The 17,029-nt window shown below is 31.0% G+C and overlaps 1 long non-coding RNA gene across 1 annotated transcript; it reads right to left on the bottom strand.

The window, feature by feature from the left end:
• Positions 1 to 11,592: 11,592 nt before the first annotated feature.
• On the bottom strand, positions 11,593 to 12,317 carry LOC148787837 (uncharacterized). The gene is made up of 2 exons (XR_016066148.1): positions 12,134 to 12,317; positions 11,593 to 11,914 (listed from the first exon to the last, which is right to left on the bottom strand). It is a non-coding gene; the product is annotated as an uncharacterized LOC148787837 (long non-coding RNA).
• Positions 12,318 to 17,029: the final 4,712 nt, after the last annotated feature.

The following is a 17,029-nucleotide window of genomic DNA, read 5'->3' as shown; positions in this document are numbered from 1 at the left end:
TCTCTCTCTCTTTTTTCCTCATTTTACTAGAAAATATACTAATAAAAGTAATCACGCTAATCAACAAAGAATATCTTTGTTCCTACTAATAGGAAGCAATAAATTTGTTGATTTTGTCACTTAATATTTTAGTAAAAAAATCAAATTATTTAGCATTGTATGTATTTCTTGCTAATATATATTGATTATGATACAATCGGCTATTTATTTTTGTATATTTTTCAGCTATAAGTTTTGCAGCGAAAACTTAGTGGTAAGTTTACAATTTTTATCAAGGTTAGTATCGAAGTTTTGCAATACGAATTAGCAACATAATATTTTCTTGTTATATCAATTTCGGAACCAAAAGAACTTTTTAAAAAAAAAATTATCCCTTACTAAATTCATTGCTAATCGTCAATATTTACTCTCTTTTTATAATTTTTGTAGATATTCACATGATTCTTGTAGTGCTTTCAGAGTTGATAAAAGGATTTACAATGGGTTCTCATGAGGTTTACATTAATTATAAATATCTCTTGTTGTTTGCAAAATTACAAATACTTTTCGAAATTAATAGTTGTCTGACAAGTACCTCTACGATGGGCTATAACGAAGGGTATTTATTAGGTGATCTTTAATTTCATGAGGGTATTTGAAATTTTTTCAAATAAACAAATTATTGGTTATTATGACACATTCCAGAGAGCCCATTGTAATTTATGCTAATAAAAATATCAGATGAAAAATTATGCAATTATAATCGAGTAGTTTGAGTTCATTCCGTCTTATTTATTTAGCAGTGGGCTGAAAAATAACACATTTTATGGATAATGATTTATTTGTAAAGTCATCTTATTTGACTAGTTCAAACATAGCGAGGACTGACCACGCAAGCATAGGGCTAAAACTTAAATGAAACTAGTAATATGTGGCACGCATCATGTGTTTGTAAATTTTATAATATTATTTTATATTTAATTATATATATTATTTAATAAAGTATATATAAAATAATATTAATTAAGTTTATAAAAAAATTATGTCAAAACAGATGTATAAAAAAAAAAAAGTAATTATCAAACCATAGTGGAGGAATGAGAAGTTAGAAGAGTGGATGGGTGTGAAAATAATAAATAAATTAATAAATTAAATATTAAAATTGGCATACCAAATTAACTAAAACATCAATTCACCCTGCTCAATTATATATAGTATTAGTAAGTGTGACATATCCTCTGTATGTCATAATTTTTAAAATGAGTCAAACTAAAATATTTATATAAATAGTATTATTAGTTTTGGTAGTTTAAAAAAGTACTTAAAAATATATATTAAGATAATAAATTAATATAAATATTTTGATTTATAAAAAATTAAACAATAAAGATAATAAATAGTGCAGGAAAACTAAATTGACAAATTGATTTATATAGTATGAATTACTTGATACTTGGTTAAAATTAATTGATAAAAGCTCGTTAAATTCAACTTATTATACTTAACAAAATAAATTTAAAATAAATCTTTTGTTCGATAGGCTTTCACGCTCTACTCGAACTCAATTACATTAGTGAAAAATAATAAAATATATTTAAAAATATAAGTCTATTCGAACTTGATTCATGTTTGATTCAATTAAAACTCATTTTAACTTGATTAGAGCAATAATCATACCAAATTAAAATGCAGTTTTTCAAACTCACTATTAATTCAAATAAGTTTGAACAATGATGTGTTCGACTTGATTTGAATCATTTACCCCTATAGCAAGAAAAGCAACTACATTTAACACAGTAAATTGCACAACATAAAAACAGTTCAAGAAGCATATATATCTCTAGATATAGAAGATTTGAAATACAAAATCTAAGACTCAAATCTTTGTTCGTTGTCTTGGATCCACAATTAAACCAATGGATTCCTAGGGTTGGTGTATTCTTTATATATCCTATAGTTTCTCTAAATTAAGCGAAGTATCACAAATCTTTTGACTTATCCTGTATATTGTCTTTTTCGTTTCGTGTTGGAATAGAACCTTAATTTCTTATTTGTTACTAGTTATTTGAAGATTTTACGAAAAACTTCTTTTGAGGAGCGAACAAATATTTCCTTTTTTGTTCGATGCGAAGACATAGGATAAACCACTATTTATCATTATATTGAATTTAGAATGAAAAGGGATTCCATCATATTCATATATAGTGAAGTCCTACACCGGATTCCCACAAAACAAAAGAGCATCCTTTTCTATTATTAGTACTACTTGAATTTCTATGTTAAGTCTTATAGAAAATAAAATATTCAAATAAAAATAGAGAATAGTTAATTGTAGATCGAATGACTGTTCATATCTATTATGTTTTGATGCAAATAGGGGGCAAAAAAACTCTGTGGATAAATGGTGGTTTAATTCAATGGTGTTTATGTTAAAACTTGCACAAGATATCAATACAAAGGAACAATCATCAGAGAAAATATTGTAGGCAAGAGGCTCTGCATCTCATTAACAAAATCATGAAGAAGATAACCAGAATGGGTTCGAACGCTGGTTAAATATAAAGAAGAGCAATTGCGTAAGAACTGCTGTAACAAACTAAGTAACCAACTGTATTACATGGACCAATCAGGAAATGAATAAATGACTCATATACCAAGTCAGCAAATAACCAGAAAAGCAAAGAAAAATGTGTAACCAAAAACACGACTTCATTGTCCCGCCTCAAATACAAAAAAAACATAACGTCATCATCTTCCTCAACATCTTCGTTCTGCCGAAGCTCAGTAACAGTGGTAGTCTCCATCTCTACAAACTGGACATTCTTGACATTTAAGAAGGAGTTAGAACACAGGTACGAGATAAAGAAATCAAAGGACAATCTTGGTCCTACTAGTGTAAGTGAAGATCCGAGTAGAAAAGGTAGGGCTAAAAACATTCATGGTTGGAGGGGTCGTGACAATTTGAGTTATAGTAATGTCGATCATTTATTTGGCGTCAAAGACATTCGGAATTTCAGCTTTGATGATACTTTTTTAGTTAGGGATAGTAATGGAGACTATCATTCTATTTATTTTTGTTTTGAAAATCATATTTTTTAGATTGACAACAATCATTCTTTACTGAGTGAACTCTTCTTTTAGTTATCGCAATTCTAATTCTATGAATAATGGATCTTCGAGTGACGATTCCTTATATAATCGTTACATGTACGATACTCAATCTTGTTGGAATAATCACATTACTAGTTGCGTCGACAGTTATCTTCATTCTCAAATCTCTATTGATACATTCATTGTAAGTGATAGTTACATTTCTAGGTGTGCTTTTTATAAATGTAGAATCGATTAGTAGTGGCGGGAGGTCCAATGTAGAAACCCACGTGAAGAGTAGTGATTTAACTCTAGGAGAAAGGTCTAATGATCTCGAAGCAACTCAAAATTATAGGAATTTGTGGATTCAATGCGAAAATTGTTATAGATTAAATTATAAAAAAATTTTGAAATAAAAATGAATACTTGTGAATATATGGATATCATTTGAAAATGAGTAGTTCAGAAAGAATAACTCTCCATTTTTAATTTTTTTTTCACCTAAATTCTTGATAACTAATTTATAGGTCTTTATCAACAAGATAAAATCGTGAGATCTCCCTTTTGTGAAAGTAGGCAAATAAAAATGAATTTTGTCTCAAGTATACAATTACAATCAAATTTAAATACAGAAAAGATAGATATATAGTTTTTTATTCTTCTCCATCTTCCAAAATCCCATTTCCACTTAAAATTCCGGTTGTGTTGCATTCTAACAAATCTTTCGATAATTTGTAAGAAACTCTTTGAGAAGATACAAGATTTAAAAGGATTGAAGGATACAGGTAAACAACAGTGTAGCTCCAGCCACGAAGAAGAAGAACAAAGCTTGCTCATGCTTTGTCTTATTTCTGTTCCTTTAAGTCACATTTGTTAAAACACGTTTTTATTAGTGACAGGTTGAATTGTTTAGCAACTTAGTAGTTAGGTGATTTTGTTAGGAGTTGATATGTATATATACAGCACCTTCGTGCTCAAGTGCAGACAGATGAAATACAATCTTCTCTTCCCAGTAAACTTTACTCTGATAAATTCCCTTCTTCAAATTCATGCCGTCTCATCTTTTAACATAGCATCAGAGCAGGTTAAGCTCTGAAACAACAAATCTCACCAAGCCTCTACACCGTCAGTGCCACTTTCTTGAATTAAGAAAATGGAATGTCACAACACCATGGAAGAAAGAACCTCTAGTGAATACAACAACATGAAAAACCAAGGGAGTGATAACTTTGGGATAGCTCTCGTATCAGCACCATTAAACGGGAGCAATTATCTTTCTTGGGCAAGATCAATCAAGATTGCCATTGGAGCAAGACTGAAGTTAGGCTACATTAATGGAACATGTCAAAAACTAACAGAAGATAAGGAGGCGGTAGAATAGTGGAGGAAGAACGACTACATGGTCGTATCCTGGATTGTGAACTCCATTGCAAAAGAAATTGCAGAAGCTTTCCTGTATGTAGATTCGGCTAGAGACTTGAGGGTAGAACTCAAAATGCGATTTGGCGAAAGTAATGGTCCTCTACTCTACCAGATAGAGAGAGACATTACTTCTATATGACAAAAGAACATGAATGTGACAGTATATTTCACAAGACTCAAAAGGCTTTGGGATGAATTGGGATCACTTGACCCATTGCCTGTGTGCTCTTGTGGAGCAAGCAAGAAAGTATCTAATAAAATGGCCTCTTATCAATTAATCTAGTTTCTCATGGGACTTAGCGACGCCTACGATCATGTGAAGAACCAGATTTTACTCATGGATCCTTTGCCCACTGCTGCAAAGGCATACTCAATGGTGCATAGAGTGGAGAAACAGAGAGATGTCAGCTCTAGAATTAATGATATTGAAAAGGAAGGAGTGATGGCTGCGTAAGTTCTTGAACCAAGAAGGCAAGTGAACACAAGAGGAAATTTCAAGAAAGCTCCTATAGATAAGAAACAGTTGCTGTGTGAACACTGCAAGAACAGGGGCCACCTGAAGGAAGGATGCTTTGAATTGATAGAATTTCCAGATTGATATAAAGGTATTACAGACAAAGGGAAAACTGGTGGCAGAACCTTGAATTTTAGAACTATGAATGCAAGAACAGAGTAAGAAGCAAATAGTCTACAGACAACTCTCAACTCGGATGAGGACAGAAGATTTTCAAAGTTTGTCAAAAAGGAGATACTGAAGGTCACACTAGACCAAAGCAACAACCACCTAAGTTCATACTTCTCTGATTTTCAAGGCTATGTAAGTACAATCCCTATCACTACTGATGTATAGATTATTGATAGTGGGGCTTCAGCCCACATGTGTGCCTCCATAAAGGCTTTCAAAACTTTCTATGCTCTTAACAATCAAGTCTCTGTCAAGTTGCCTAATGGATCTAGCCAACAAGTTAAAATTGTAGGAGAGGTTCATATAAGTCAAAACTTTATATTTAAACATGTTTTATATGTACCTGCATTCAAACATAACTTACTTTCAGGTAAGCAAGTTATGTGAAGATGATCATCATAGTGTGCATTTTATAAATCATACTTGCATTGTGCAGGACCCTCTGACTAGAAAGGTGATGGCTATAGGTAGGCAACAAGGGAGACTATATGTGTTAGAGAAGAAACCACCAGCTCACATGCAAAATGGCCCTAAGTTGACTATCCCAAGTGAAAAAAATATACCTGCTGCTATGTGCAATTTGAACAAGTGTAATGATAAATGCGATGAAATGCTTTGGCACAACAGGCTAGGACATCCAAGCTTAAATGTTCTGAATCACATGAAACTTTGTACTGACAATGCTATTAATAAAATCAAATGTGAAGTGTGTCCTTTGGCAAGACAACATAGAATGCCATTCTCCTTAAGTGAATCCAAAACCAAGTTTGTATTTGAATTGATTCATGTCGACATATGGGGTCCATATAGAAATTACTCTATTAACAACTTTGAATATATGCTCACCATTGTTGATGACTTCAGTAGAAGCACCTGGGATTATCTTATGCTACACAAATCACAAACTCAGTCCAAGCTAGAACAATTCTATAATATGGTGCTGATCCAATTTGAAGTAAAAATAAAACAAATAACGGTTGATAATGGAGAATTTATTAATAAAGAGCGGGAAAAAGTATTATTTTAGTCCGTTAAGTATGCCTAATTTTAATTTTAGTCCGATAACTATGTCTATTTTTGTTTAGGTCCAGTAACTTACGAAATTGCTTACTTTTAGTCCTCTGGTAGATTTTCGGATAATTTTACCCCTATGAGTGCATATGAATTAAAACTGCATTTCAAAAGTTGCATAGGGGTAAAATTGTCCAAAAATCTGCCAGAGGACTAAAAGTAAGCAATTTTGTAAGTTACTGGACCTAAAACAGTATGGGCGTAGTTATCGGACTAAAATTAAAATTAGACATACTAAGCGGACTAAAATGATACTTTTTTCTAAAGAGCGCCAAGATTTCCTTCACAATAAAGGAATAATACACCAAAGAATATGCATTCACACTCCACAACAGAATAGTGTTGTCGAGAGGAAACACCAACACCTTTTGCAGATTGCAAGATCCTGTTGTTTCATGCTAGCTTGCCTCTAAAATTTTGGACAGAAGCTCTGTTAATGGCCACTTATCTTGTTAATAGGCTTCCTGCTCAAGGATTAAACTGGAAAACTCCATATGAACTACTCTATAAAAGAAAACCTTCATATGATCACATTAAAGTGTTTGGTTGTCTTTGCTTTATTACTAATGTATTGCCTTTTAAAGGGAAATTTGAACCAAGAGCATTGAAAATATATACTCCTTGGCTATGTACATAGCATAAAAGGGTATAAAATCATGTATTGAAACACTAGAAAAGTGCATGTTAGTAGGGACATAGTCTTCCATGAAGAAACTTTTCCCTTCAAAAATGTTATAGAAGAGAATAGAGATACAGTTTGCCCTCTTCCCACTGCCACTGACATAGATGAAGTAGAAGATGAAAAAGAACCTACATTAACACCTCCTGGACCTAACCAAGAACAAGAAATTGAGGACTTACTGCCTAGGAGATCAAACAGACTTTCAAATAGGCCTAGATAGATGCAACATTATGAATGTTACAGTGGTGAAGAGACTGCAAACTATCAGATGACACTTGCACACAACTATTTTGTAGAAAAACTGTGTAACATGCAGGAACCCAAGGATTACATGGAGGCTCAAAAACAACCAAAATGGAGAGACGCCATGAAACAAGAAATCAGTGCCTTGGAAAAGAACAAGACATTGAGACTGACAGAATTACTTCCGAATAAGAAAACCATTGGCAGCAAATGGCTATACAAGGTGAAGCTTAATCCTAATGGTACTATTGAAAGGCATAAAGCCAAGTTAGTTGCTAAGGGTTATAGCCAAGTTAGTGGCTAAGGGTTATAGCCAAGTTGAGGGAGAAGATTACAATGACTGCTTTGCACCTGTTGCAAAGGCAGTCATTGTAAGACTTTTCCTAGCTGTGGTTGCAGGAAGGGGATGGCCATTGCATCACCTTGATGTAAACAATACCTTCTCACATGAATCTCTTGATGAAGATATATATATGGAACCCCCACAAGGTTAGGAAGTTCCATTAGGAAAAGTATGCAAACTGGAGAAATTCTTGTATGGGCTAAAACAAGCTTCTAGAAAATGGAATGAAGAATTCACCAATAAAATGAGAATTTTTGCTTTGAACAATGTAACCATGATCATTGCTTGTTCACAAAAGGCACTGGTGTAAACTTAATAGCTTTACTTGTGTATGCTGATGACATACTCATTACTTCAGCTTTTGAAGGAAACATAACGGAGGTCAAGGTTTATTTAGATGAACTCTTCAATGTAAAACATCTAGGATGTGCTAAATATTTTCTTGGATTTGAATTAGATCACTCTGAAGATGGCTTAGTTGTTACACAATAGAAATATGCCCAAGACATCATAAAAGATGTTGGGATGAGTAAGGCAAAACATACAACTATACCTCGGCCCCCAGGTTTGAAACTTTCAGCAGACACAGGAGCTGTCCTTACTGAACCATCCAAGTATAGAAGACTTGTTGGGAGGCTGCTATACTTGGGATTTATAAGGCCAGGTTTGTGCTATGCAGTCCAACAGCTGAGCCAGCACCTTCAGCATCCTTGTGAGAAACACTAGGATGCTGCAACGCACGTTGTTAAATATATAAAGGGAACTGCTTCTTTAGGTGTTTTTTCCTTCGAATACTAATTTCTCACTTCGAGTCTTCTGTGATGCAGATTGGGCTGCATGTCAATTGACAAGAAAATCACTAATTGGTTTTTGCATCTTCTTGGGACACACCCCTATATCCTGGAAAACAAAGAAACAAACAATGGTGGCAAGATCATCGGTTGAAGCTGAGTAACGTAGTATGGCTAGTACCACTTGTGAGGTAGTATGGTTAATCTACCTCTTGCAGACTTTGGATGTTGAAATCAAATTGCCAGTACCATTCTTTTGCAATAACAAGGCAACATTGCATATAACGGCCAATCTCGTATTCCATGAGAGGACAAAACACCTTGAAATAGACTGTCATGTGGTGAGAAATAAGTTCAAAAAAGGAGTGATACAACTTACATACGTGATTTTAAAACAACAAATTGCTGATGTCTTCACAAAGTCACTACCCTGCAACTCTTTTCTACATCTAAGGTCCAAGTTGGCCTTGGTCAACCTCGTCCCAAGTCCAACTTGCGAGGGGGGGGGGGGTGATAAGATACAAGATTTAAAAGGACTTAAGGATACAGGGTAACAACAGTGTAGCTCCAACCATGAAGAAGAAGAACAGAGCCTATTCATGCTTTGTCTTATTTCTGTTCCTTTAAGTCACATTTGTTAAAAAATATTTTTATTAGTGACAGGTTGAATTGTTTAGCAACTTAGTAGTTAGGTAATTCTGTTAGGACTTGATATGTATATACACAGCACCTTCGTGCTCAAATGCAGACAGATGAAATACAATCTTCTCTTCCCTGCAAACTTTACTCTGATAAATTCCCTTCTTCAAATTCATGCCGTCTATTTTAACACTCTTTCTTTATTAAATTAGAAGACAAACAAAACAGAAAGAAACGAACAAAAATAATAAAGTTAATTATCATATGCACTCTAGTCGTTGAATGTTGGAACAAATCACTATTTTATCAGGAAGACAGAAAAAGAAAACTCGATTTAATACCATTTTGTACCTATAATATTATGAATGAGCAAATTATTCTTTAATAAAAAATAAATCACAATTTATCTTTCTATACTTTTTAAAATGAAGCAATTTACGTCCCTTTTTAAAGAGGTAAACTGCTTCATTTTAAAAAGCAAATGGGGGTAAACAATGCATTTTAAAAAATACAAGAGAATAAATTGCTGTTTTTTTTTTTCATAAAAAGATAATTTGTTCATGTAGAATATCACATGGGTTGTTTGGTTTTTTCACAAAAAAAAAAAGAAAAATGTTTTTAGCTATTAAATTGGAGATGGAATCAGACATTAAAAAAAGAAAAATCATAGAATCAAACACAAAAATAGAGATTGATAAAAAAAAAATAAAAGAAAAAGAAAAACATAGGACTTGAGAAGTCCGTACCAAGAAAATTTAGATAGTTTTTGCCTATCCAATAGCATTTTAGGAATTTAAATAGTTGAAGGCGGAATCTAGCAGTATTATTAAATGTTTAGGCTCTTAAATGCTTGAGCATCTATGCTTTAATCTAAATTATCTGTATACTTTTGTATTGATTTCTAAGCACTCAAGTTAATTATTGAGTGCACGCAGTATTGTCATGCGCCCCCTAGTCTTCTTCATTTCTTGTTAATTATTTGGTTAGATGTTCTATTTTTAGGAGAAGAAATATTCAAGAATTTTTATCATGGTCAATAATTATAATTATTATTTAAAAAATTATGACAAATCTAATTTACCATGACTGTCCAACGATTATTTTTCATTTATTTTGATAAACAAGACCAAAATATATAATATAGCTAAAATTAGACAAGTGTTTTTTTTTATTTTTTTTAGCCAAAAACTACCCTGGCAGGATAGGAGAATTTTTCGGGGTCCCTTCTCATCTCAATATATAAGCATAAATTAGAGGAGTACAACATATTTTCTAAACAAGGAAATGGGAACTACTACTCCTTTTACAGAATCTCAAACCCAAAGCAAGACTAATAAAAGAGAGAAAAAAAATAAATTACAAATCAGGGTGGATCACAAACAAGTCTTGGTAAAATTTGCATTACCTTATAGTCTAAAATAATCCTAAATAAAGACCAACTCTATTTTTGAGTAGCCCAAATTTGTCGCTAAAAGCTTGTAAGTCCTGAAAAAGCAGCCTGAATTACGTAAGAGTTACACAAAAAATGCCGCTGCAAAGTCAAAAGAGACTTTTGATCCACCAAAATACTACTCATCAAAGTTATCTTCTTGAGGGGAGTTGGAACGAAACCTTTGTATGACAAGTGTTGATTAATCTTTGCCGAACATAAACTTTTAAATTGATTTTGTTTTATCATTGATAGATAATATATATTTACCAAGATTCCTAAATCGTAATTATTATAACATAAGCAATTATAAATTTGTACTCATAAAATTTCATGTCTAAAATTCTAAACACAAAAATATTGCAAAAAATGTTGAAATATATTAATTTAACAAAGCATTTAGAGTACAATCTTTAAGTATGATTATTGTTCAAACACAAGAATTAATTTGTGGAATTTGATAATTTGAAGGCAAGCTTCCTAGTGGAATCTCCTTTTTAATATTTGTTCGAAGTAAATTTCATAATTTTGAATTAAATGTTATAATTTTAAATTAAAAAGTTATGAATTTTAACGCCTCTAATTATTGACATCACTGTCTGTTCCTCTTTGAATGAGTCGAATCCTCATAAACTTTGTACGAGAATATATGTAATATCATCAATCTCTTTATTATTTGATTTCATATAAATGTGGATTAATTACACATAGTCATATTTTCCCCACAAAAGTTTTGAGATTATATTTACATCCGTATAAAAAATTCTTCATTTATACTTAATCCACTTTCGTTAGATTTGGACGGAAAATACTGATGTTAGAAAATAAAATTATATAAATTTTTAATTTTAGCCGTCATTTAATATTCTATGTATACTTTTTTACACAAGGGATAAATGTAAGATCTATTTATGAAGTGAGGTTAATATCATTACATTTTTTTCTTATCAATACATTTTTTTGCTAACATTAATATTTTTCGTCCAAACCCTAATGAGAGAGGGTCCTATGTAAACAGTGAATTTCTTGAGGGGTGAAAATGCAATTTTGAACTTCTTCGGGAGAAAGAGTAATTTCATATTTTTAAATAGGGTGTAAGTGTAATTGATCCAATAAATAAATATATCACTTACTTATCATGATATGATTGGCTGACATTTGAATCCAAGATGCATATATATGGTGCACTTTGATCAATCATGCATGCCACTACAATATTTAGAATTCTGATCATACTCTAAAAAGATAATGAAATTATACATAGTCTAAATTAACACAACTGTCCAATATCCAATAAAATTTCACACACTACACCAACTTAAAAGGCCAAAATCTCACATTAAAATCATTCCTGCAAGAGCCCTCATCAAGTACCAGGGAAAATTGCATTTTTCCTCCCATATATGGTCCGATACATATTCATCCCATTAGAAATGAAATTTTCATTAATTTTTTTGCCTTCCTCACCAAGTACGTGGTTGTTAACTCTTCTGTCTTCTCGGTAATGCACGTGGTATTTCCATCAAAATACTAATAAAATCTGATGAAGACTCAAATTAAATGTAATTTATGGGACCTAAATGAGAATAACTAATGAGATAAAAAACATATTGAGCCCAAGATAAGAAAATTCCAATTTTTCCGTCAAGTACCATTCGAAAGTCTGCCGCCGTTGAAGCTTACCATCGCCCCCGAGATGAAGGAAATTAAAGAAAGTGAAAAAGAGAAAAAAAAAAAAAGAAGAAGAAGAAGAACTTACATCACAGTGTCACTAGAAGCCATTGATGAAGACACCCTCTTTGTGTAGAATAAGTGTAACAAAACAAACAATGTTATGGAGAAAAGAATTGGCATTGAATATATGAAAACTTGGTAAAGTGTAAGTTGAAATGCTTGGGAACTATACATTTCAGAACCCCAAATACCATTCATGAGCCTTTGCTGTTCAAATGAAAAGTGATGATGGTTTTCGCAATCAGTAATATATATAGAAGATATTTGTATTTTACATTAAAAATATTAGGAATAATTATATTTACATCTTCTAATTTATGGTATATTTAAACAAATCATCTTTGTCTTTTGCGTGATTACAGAAACTATTTTAGATAGCCAAAAAGCAAAGATATTTAAATAATTGAGGTTTTTGGGGTGTATATGTAATTTTTTAAAAAAAGTGGGGGATTTGTGAAAATGATGTCGGCGTTTCTAGTAGATGTATGTATAATATTTTAAAAGATAAGAGTGATGTGTGTAAATAAATTATAGTTTAAAGGATATAATATTCCTAATAAAAAATACATATGGTCATGCATGAAACTTGTGTTCACAGCTTAATTATTGGACAAAAAACTTTTTAAAAGTTAGCAACAATGCAACTTAAATTTTTAAATTTTTGTTGTATCCCAACTGAACTTTTCCCCGTGAGGTTCGTCCATTGATGTTGCGCATTGCTGACTCTTATTCCACACGGGAAAAATGCAACCAATTTAAAATGAGCAAATTATTCCTTTCTAAAAAAAAGTTTAGTAATTTATTTTTTCATGTTTCTAAATATGCAACAATTGTCTATTGTGTTTTTCAAGATAAAATAATTTATCTCCGGGTGTTTTTCAAGATCAAGCAATTTACCTTCCTATTACTTTTTGGTAGGAAGATAATTTACACATTTGCAACATTATAGAAAGATAGAGAATTAAACCCCATCAATAGTGGATGGGACATTTATGTGGCTTATAAATTTTAAGGCCTTTTCTCATTTGTGAGGTATTTTTTTAGAATAAAATTTAGGGTAGAATACATTTTGTCCCTCTGAACTATTCGCCATGTAATATTTACCCCCTTAAACTAACAGATTATCACTTTCTCATTTGGTTGGACAAAAATGCCCCTTATGCCTTGAACAATTATATTATATTTGATATATTTTAATATTTCGCATTAAATGATCATCAAGTTTTTTTCATAAGTGAAGAATTTAAATTAAAAGTGGAGTATATATATGCAGTTGATACATAATAGATATAATATAACCAACAATTCATATATGCTTCTTAAAAGAAATTAACAAATATATATGATGTGCACGAAAATAGCATGAGTTCAATAAGCTTGGACTTTGGTGGACTTGGGCCCTGCAAACAACACATTAGCATTATGATACTCAAGTTAATATCAAATTTAAGAGAAAATAATTAAAAAAAGAAAATCAAAATGTGAAATCAATATATGATGATGACATTCGTGAGAGAATTTGTATTAAAAGTGCAAATGGAGTGCAAAGTAAGAATTGACAGCAATAGTGGAAACAAAACCTGTATTTATAGAGGGTTTGTCCTCCTTCGGTGGGCTTTTGCACGTTCCCTCTATTTTCGGGAAAAGTGGTTAAAGGCTGTTAGGATAAGTCATAACCTACTCTTATCTCTTGCTAATCTTGTTAATGCAAGTCTATCTCCACGTTGAGGAGATTCTTTATTGACGAGGACTCCTAATCAACAAGGAATCCTTCTGACCTAGGAGTCCAAGGTTTTGGGGGAACCTCTCTTGCCTCGTATTCTCCATGTTGGTTAAGTGGAACACTTGGCAGTCCAAGTGTATGCCATGTGGGGATCACTGGACATGAGCCCTGGTCCCATCATCTCTTATTTGGCCATATTCTTGGGTCAGATCTGTAGGTCTCTTGGAATTTATTCCCTTCATGGGTTGTTGGATTGATGTGGGAGGCCCCCAGGCTTTTTCTTTTCTTTCTTGGGCCGGAATTCCTTGAACTTGTATACATCAATATATATGCTTAACCAAAAGTTAAACATTTTTAGAAAAAAATAAATAAATATATTTTATCATAATTTTAAAAAAAAATATGTTAAAAAATAGATATGTAATTATTCATTTTTATATAAAAGAATAAATAGTTAATAACTTAATTTTGTTACTAAATTAAGAAAATATTTTTATGAAACTTTTTGTGTTTTATTGTACTCATTTTTTAGCTAACTTTGCATCTGTAAAAAAAATAAAATTTGAACTATCTAGCTCACTAATTATATAGATATTTTTTTCAATTAAAAAAATTAATAAAACTTAAAATACAAAATTACTAGAAAAAAAGAAATTCTTTGAACTAAATATATATAAGGGTAAAATTATCTAAAAGTTTAATTGTAAGGGATAAATGTTATATTTGTTAGTATAAGAAAATAATTATTACATGACATATAATTTAGATGGCAAAATGTATTTTATCCTAAAATTTAGGGCACTTAATGAACTCCAATCCATACCATATTGTCCACAGAATCAATTGCTATTGTATAAGCAAATAATAATCTCGCCAAATTAATTATCACAAAAGACAACTACATGTGTTTTTTTTCTTTTTTTTTTTCTGTTTTGTTCTCTTAGGTTTTCGCATATATTCATAGATTTGAAGTCATAAATTTCAAATTTCTAATAACAAGTTGTTTGAATTTATTTAAATAATTTTAAATTTAATAAAATTCAAATTCTCAAGTTTACATTGAATTATTTTTATTAAATATTAATGGATTGAAATGTTTTAATATAGAATTATTTGAAATTTTCTTATCAGATAGAAATTCATCAATTCAAATATAGCCTTATGCAACACAATATTGAAAAAACAAAGGAGCTCTATATCCATAAAATCTATTGCCGTAATACAAGTCAACAATTTTCTAATCAAATTGCCACATATAGCATAACCAACAATATATTTAAAAGGGAAAAAATGTAAGGAACCCCCTTATAATATTGTAAATGAGCAAATTACCCCTTATGAAAAAATAAATAGCGATTTACCTCCTTATATTTTTTAAAATACAACAATTTAGCTCCCTATGGTTTTTAAAATGAAGCAATTTACCTCTCTGTATAAGGAGGTAAATTGCTTCATTTTAAGAAGTACAAGGAGGTAAATTGCTATATTTTTTTTCATAGGGGGTAATATGCTCATTTTCAATATCACAGGATGGTAAATTGCTATTCACCCTATTTAAAAGGAAGAATTTGAAGAAAAAATTTCATGATAATGTATCAAACGAAATTAAAATTTATTAATATTTCTCAAAATATAGTCCAAAATAATAGTCGGATTTTCTAAAAGACTTTGTAATATAAGAATATTCAATTAAATCCAAAAAAGAAAATTATTCTGAAGAATTTGAAATTCCTAGGAGTATATTTTTTGAATTCTCTTGTGGAGAATATAAAAAGAAAAAAGAGAAAAAGGTTCAATTATCTATTTTGTTGCAAAAGATGGTGAGTTTTATAAGATTAGATTGATTAAAAGCAATTCCACTTTTTAGACCAATTATATGCGTAAAGGTGATGGATCTATCATGTGGCAGCCACTTAACTTACACATGACTAGTAAACACATAGTTAGCATAGCCACACTGATGTCCAAAATCATTCTGCAGATCTTACTTTTCTTGTAACCAATGGAAAACGTTCTTATTTTTCATGCTTTTCCATTCCATGGATTAAATACTGATAAAGTTTGCAATCAAAAGCTAAATAGCCCAACAATCATGTTTTAATTTAATGATTGCAGTTCAGATTGAAGTCTCGTGAGTAAGTTTAAAGTTATGGGTTTGAGTTCGACCAGACATGTGGGTATTTCACCGACATTATGCGAGTTATTGTAATTTGTTTGCAGTGGTTTTGATGTATTAGTTGAATTGAACGTTATCGTAATTAGTTGTTTACTGTTCTTAAATGTATTAATTGAATCGAGAGTTTGTATTATTTTTGTTTACTGTTCTTGGATGTATTGGTCTAATTTAGAGTTATTATAATTTATGATTTATTGTAATTAATATATGAATATATTGATTGGAAGAATTTAATGCTAAGAAGTTAAATAGCATATGGACAAGATGTGTAGTTTTTGGAAAATAAAACAGTTCATGGATGTATAAGATGTTTGTTCCAGGTCAGCCAAAATCTTTAAAAATTGCCTGGTTTTTGTGACGAAATAAAATGTTAGGACCGTAATATTACAGATTGTGAATGTGTGAAAAAAAAAAAAGTAATTGAAAATAATAAAACTTACTTGATTTGTGAAAAAAACTTTATGTCCATGGTTGCTATTTATATTATAAATGAAAATGGTTTAATAATTATGGTATCTGAGACATGTTATTGAAGTTGTTTTGGATAATTCAGTAGTATTTATTTCTCTGATAAATATGCAGTATTTATTTAATATTAATATTAATTCTGTTAAAAATGCTAAAAAAGTGGAATATGAAATTCTTAAAAAATTAGCTCAACTCAATTAACTGACAATTTTTAAAGTAAATCCTAAACTAATCAATAATTCTAGACGATTTGACTCTTGAAAAATTAAACAAATTGTAAAAGCTACTAAAGAATCAATAGCACTAGATAAAGTTATAAAACTTTCAGATGCTATAGATATAAGACATTACCAAGAAGAATACAAATTTCTGCATATGCAGATAGTCTTTGAACCTCAAACATTGAAGGTTCACCGGAGAGTTTTCTAACTGCTCCAAGACATACTAGGAATTTAGACCAGAAAAATTTGTAATAGGGATAATACAATCTAGTCTCGCTCATGGACCAATATTCTTTAATATCTACCCAAATTTACAATTATCATTATCTAATG

Source organism: Sesamum indicum, linkage group LG6 (genome assembly GCF_026168435.1).
Source record: "Sesamum indicum cultivar Baizhima isolate 11 linkage group LG6, ASM2616843v1, whole genome shotgun sequence".
In the NCBI taxonomy this organism is placed as follows: Eukaryota; Viridiplantae; Streptophyta; class Magnoliopsida; order Lamiales; family Pedaliaceae; genus Sesamum; species Sesamum indicum.
Note: the sequence above shows the minus strand (reverse complement) of the source record. Positions and strands in the feature narration are given on the sequence as shown.